Below are 6000 nucleotides of genomic sequence, written 5' to 3'. Positions count from 1 at the left end.
ATTGCTGATGCATTAACGTATAAGCAGCTTCTCATGGATGTAGCTGGTTGAGAGGGAGATAATCTAAGCACTTTATAAACTGCTGGATTGATTGATCTTAAACAATGCGTCCTAATTTCTAAGACGATCATTTATTGGGTTTTAAAATCTTATAGGCTATGGTAAGTGCCCGTGAGACAAATTTAGAGGTCATTTTGTCTGAGATGCAGTGGGGAAAAAGTAGCATATTCAAGTTAAGGCACCAGTTTCGTAAGTTTGTAGTTAAGTTGAGTAGTTAAATAAATGTACCACTGACCAAAGTTTTCACAGGTGGCCTATATGATGGGACAGTGTAGCCGAACTCCTCATTACATTTTTAACTCTACAGCCATTGTGCAGCGTTGTTCTAATAAAAGCGGGAACATTTGATCCGAGTCCCTTCTAAAGTAAAACTTTTCTCACCTGGATTTGATTCCACATTTCTTATTTGAGATCGAGATTCGAAAGAAATGATTTCACATTTTGTCCTATGACAGTTTCATTATACGCAAACACTATTTGGAAGTTTTTGTGCATGGCTGGAGTTTCCACTCCCAACATTTTTTGATCATTCATTGGTTATCTTTTACTCAGCAGTAACAAAGTACATTTATTTATGTTCTGTACTTAAGGGAAACTTGAGGTACTCATACTTTACTTGCGTATTTCTCTTATGCTAGCTCATACTTCTACTTCACTATATTTCTGAGGGAAACACTGAATCCTTCCCCCCTCTATATTACACTACTGGCCACTTTACAGGTTAAGATGTTAGACACAAAACATATTTTCAGTTTACCATAAAAGAAGATCAACTTTAATGATGTCAGAGAAATGAAGTTTGTTTATTTATTTGATTGGTTCATTTGATCGGGAGGGGGCACACTGATCAAACTGTAAACGAGCCAGGGGCAGCTTAAACCGGTCAGGGGTTAAAAAGACAAACGACAGCTCACAAAATTCACATGCAGAAGATCACAAATGAGCACAAAATAGTACAATACACACCCACCAATAAATAATGCCACAGTCTACCACGTGGTTAGCCAGCTACAATACTAAATACAGATTATGAAATCTGATGCATTGTTACAGGTCAAACTATGCTACAGCACATATACAGAAGTTAAAATGAGCTCCACCTGCACCAGCTGCAACATCCAAAATACTGCTTAGGCTACATTTATCTGGGTTAATATTACTAATGTAATGAAATAATATATAATCACTGTAAGAAGCACCACATGTGCATAATTAGTACTTTTTGTACTGTTTGCTGATTATATCTGTGTGTCGTCTGAATGTAACACAGTGTTTCTACACTGTGCTATAAGTACTTTTAGGGGGGGGAAAAAAGGATTTGGGTACTTCTTCCCAACTTTGATGATTTGCCAATCCAGCACTGATCCCCCAATATTGTTTTTCTCCATCGTGCTGGTTCGTTGTAATATTACAATGATCGAACCCACTAGAGGTTTTTTGTTTTTTTTTTTTTTTGGGGGGGGGGGGGTTTCTTCTGTTTTATTTTTACGTTATTCTTTAGTGCATCTTGTAGATTTTTTTTTCTTCTTCTTCTTCTTCTTATCGTACACCCGACGGTTCGGATTCTGCAGGGTATACGCCACCCGCGTCATTCTCATCAAATTCTCCTGCAATGAAAAACAGGAAGCTGCAACAACAATGTTCACGTTTTCGTTTCCACTCGACATGGAGTTTATTATCCAGCCCCGACACGAAACATTATCCGGCTAAAAAAAAAAAGGGGTGGTGGGGGGGTAATTAATGACATTAATTAATTAGTTCCCCCCTTCTCTCTCCGTTTTTATTTATTTATTTATTTGATTTTTTTTTTTTTTTTTAAGCTCCAGTGGAAAAATATGAATTACAGCACTGCGCGGTGGACATGCGCGGAGCTGCAGCGAATATGGCGGCTTGCATCCGATAGAAAGTGAGGAATCTCCCATCAAAAAATACCCTGTTCGAACGGTTGGTACGGCTCATGTCTCATTATTACTCTCGTGTGCTGCAAAAGACGGGTTTCTCGCTCCGTTGTTTTCCGGGCTGCAACCGAAAGCGGGACAGATTTCTCCCTCCCTCCGTCCCCCCGTCCCCCCCCCCCGCGCTATCTGCCCGCGCGGTGGTAGATAGCGGAGCGTGTTTATACTGTAGTCCGCGCAGACGGGGAGCTTGGTGCGTACAGTAGCTACATCGGACCCCGCAGATTTCTACCCCCCCCCACCCCCCCACCCCAACCCTCGCTTTCTGTTTACTGGATTTCCTGCGGGAGGATTTGCACCGCAGACAGGGGAAACGTTCGGCGCGACCCCCCCCCCGGCCGCGTACTGTCGCCCGTCGTTATAATGTATAACGTTAGCAGGGCTTAGCCTGTGATAACGAGCACCGTCCCGCCCACAAAATGTGACCGTAACCCCGAATGAAAATGCGTCACAGACTTTTCCTCACGTTTCATTTTTTTTTTTTTTTTTTTTTTTTTAAATCTTCTGCTCATTCAGTCTCTCATCTCAAAAAACCGCCCCCCCCAAAAACCTAGAGTCCGCAAATCCCGCAGAAAACACCGCTCTTTGATCAAGCATACGTGCTTGCCTGGTGCCACGGGGGCTCGAGGCGACGCACCTCAGATGTTGGCATCACGAAAACAGTTCTGGTTGGTGGTGTGTGTGTGTGTGTGTGTGTGTGGGGGGGGTGAAAGAATACCCCAAGTTACCATCCTGGAGGTGACGCCCTGCGGCGGGTCGAGCCCCGCAGCCTCCCGGCAGCAGTAACGTGAGTCCCCTTCACTCCACAGACACACCCCCCCCCCCGTGTCTCCAAACTGTCCGGCCCTGACGGAGGAGACACCGGGCGAGGCGGGGAAGATCGCTTTTCAGTCTGGACGTGCAGGTCGATCTCACTGCTATCAGATTTAAAAGAAGAGAGAAAAAAAAGGATACATTTCCCCCTGTAGTGCAACAGAAAAATATGCTAAACCTACCGAAACTCACTTTGTCAACCTCTTTTTTTTTTTCCCTAAGTCTTTATGATTTAAATGAATTGCAACATCAGGTAGAAATGATCAGTCTACGACTAAGTAGTGTGACAGTGGATCGTCATTTATTGATCAAGCAAAAGTGCCAAACATTTGGTGGCTCAAGCTTCTAAAACGTGGGGATTTGCTGCTCTCTCTGTTTTTATGCAACTGTAAATTTTGATAACTGATTATTCTTTTCACCACGTTTCAAGCGGCAAGGTCAAATATGACCTAGTTCCAGGTTCTCGGTTGGGAAGGTTCGCTTGGAGCTGCAACTCATGGCTGTTTTTCGTCACTGATGAATCTGCCGATGATCACCTCCATTAACAGATCACGGTTTTCGTCTACCAAAGTGTCTTTACAGCAGGTCAGAACCCAGAGATATTCGGTTTACTGTCACATAAAAAACAAAGAAAAAGCAGCAAATCCTCACATTGGAGAGACGGGAACCAGCCAATACTGTATGTGGCGTTTCGGGTTGAAAAATGACTCGAATTGTTGTACTTTAATTTTCAGTTGTTGCAGACCGAGATTTGCTGCTTTTCTTTGCCCTAGGTGGTGGTAAACTGAATATCTCTGGGCTTTGAACTTGTTGGTCGCACAAAACAAGCAACGATGATGCCAGCTTGGGTTTTTAGGAAAATTGTGATGGGTATTTTTCATCATTCTCTGACAGTTTATTAACCAAAGGATCAATCAGTTGATCAAGAAAATTACGGCCAGACGAACCAGTGATGGAAATAGTAGTTAGTTGCAGCTCTTATCTAAGTTTGAAGAGGAAGAAAATCAATAAATAGCTTCTTTGGGGAAGATAACTGGCATATGTTTTTGCTGGGTGCCATCTGGTCCAAAAACAGCATAAACTTTATTTTGGGTTGTGTTGCTATTTTAACGTTGCTTTTGTCTCCCTACCGTAGATATAGGTCAAAATAGTCCTCTGAGAAGTTGAGGCCCTTTTCTGTTTTTTTTTCCTGCTTGGTTGTACAAAAATATCCGCCAGAACTGTGCAAGCACACGTCCTGTGGGTGTTTATTCCGCGTAATGGAAACATCATCATTTCATTACAAATGAAGATGTTTGTCTTAGTTTTATGGTTGTAAGCATGTAAGAGAAACTATGGATATGTGATCAGCTAGTGTGGAAACATTTGATTGACTCATCAAAAACTGATCAGCAGAAAATTCATCAATGGCAATTTCGATGATCAGTTCTCGTTTAGGTTATTCATCAAGCAAAAATGCCAAACCGACTGGTTCCAGCTTCTTAGGTGTGAGGATTTGCTGCTTTTCTCTGTTTTATTTTATTGTTAATGGAAAACTTTTGGATTTGTGGACTGATGGTCGGACAAGTTAAGCAATTTGTAGCCATCACCTTTGGCTCCGGGATCTTGTGGTGGGTTTTTTTTTAATTTTATAGACATGATTAATTAACTAAGTGTAAAAGTAACTGATTAATGATTTGGTAATGAAATTGATCATTATTGCAGCCCCTAGAATCAGTGGAAAATAAATATGGAATAACAGTATTTGTGTGAGCATCAAATATAAAAAAAAAAAAAATGCTCCATAATGCAGCAGACATAGATTATTGTTGTTATGATGATAACAAAGTATCTTTGTGTAAAGCACAAAGTTTTATCCATTTTTTTCACTACTAACTTTTGTTTGACTGCTCCTCCTGTCAAACAAAAGTTACAGCCTCTCCTGAAAACCAGGTCTGGAGCCGTTTCTCAGATCCTCTCACTGTTCAGTTTTGTGAACATTACACTAATCCCAGATCAGCTGTTGCCTTTGTGGAAATGGAGGTTGTAAAAATTAAGTGCTTCCTGGTCTACCGGGCGGTTTGGTCTCTTGAGTGAGGCAGACAGACCAGTGCAAACACTGAACCAGTCTGAAGCTGAGCGCGGAGCAGAGCAGGAATCCTTTTCATGTCAGCCGGCAGATGTCCCATGTCCACACGTCTTAATGGCTTTTTATGGCAGCTTGGAATCTTTATGGCTCCTTCTGACTCAATGGGGGGATTCGCTGCAGAGACAGAGGGGTCTTCAGAGGGAGGGACAGCCACAATACATTGCAGATGCTCGAATTTTGAATCCCAAGGAAAGGAGACATTCTCTGGCCTCTGGAGAGATTTAAAACTTTGAATTTCTGGACCTAATTTTGAATATATCGCCTTTTTTTGATGCTCTGCTACCTGGGATTCTATTCCTGCTTCGTTTTGAGCGATCACTATGTACGGACTTTGTAGGCAGTGGGACTATGCTGAGAGTTTTTGTAAACCTGATCTGGATTTTTGGGCCAGATTTTCAACATAAACAGTGTGGTAACAATTTTATTATATGAATCCTTACAGAGCATCAGGAGTAAATGTTAGTAGCGTAGCAAAGCTGTCAACTCAAACGTTTTTGCCAGAGGAGTTTATATGGACATATGGACAACACACACTATTTGTTTTTATTTTAAATCCCTTTATGTCAGCACGAGCACGCATGTTGTTAGTGTTTTTGCTGTTGTTATGATAGTTATATATTATGCAAAATTAATAGGATTGCATGTTGTTGTTGGGCTCTAATGCATTCTTTATAACTGTTGTATTTTTTAATGTAAAAAGTTTCACTAAATTATAGAATATTATCTGTTTATATCCAAGTTGTGAGTAACAGATTAGAGGTCGTAGGATTATGGTAATGCAGTGAGAAAAATATGAATGACAATTACCTATGACAATTACAGAATGAAACCTGAAGCAAACAAACTGCAGCAAAACAGTATTTTAGTTTAAAATTAGTGTATTTAAATGGAAGCTTGGCCTTGATTGAAATTACGAATGTATGTTAAAGAATTTGACTAATGTTATTCCGTTTTTCTTATTGTCCCAACATGTTAGTCCGTCACCAATTACTTTCTGACTTTCCTACCCAGATTGCAGTACTGTTCCCGTTGCCCTTTCGTTCT

The 6000-nt window shown here is 41.0% G+C and overlaps 1 protein-coding gene across 1 annotated transcript in view; it reads left to right on the top strand.

The window, feature by feature from the left end:
* Positions 1–1946: 1946 nt before the first annotated feature.
* scml2 (Scm polycomb group protein like 2) overlaps positions 1947–6000 on the top strand; it is a 28863-nt gene continuing 24809 nt past the window's right edge. The window contains exon 1 of the mRNA XM_040123624.1: positions 1947–2004. The gene's annotated coding sequence lies outside the window, so the exon portion shown is untranslated. The remainder of the gene's footprint in view (positions 2005–6000) is intronic.

The sequence above is a fragment of the Xiphias gladius genome, chromosome 1 (assembly GCF_016859285.1).
Source record: "Xiphias gladius isolate SHS-SW01 ecotype Sanya breed wild chromosome 1, ASM1685928v1, whole genome shotgun sequence".
NCBI lineage: Eukaryota > Metazoa > Chordata > Actinopteri > Istiophoriformes > Xiphiidae > Xiphias > Xiphias gladius.
This window is presented reverse-complemented; position numbering and strand designations above follow the sequence as displayed.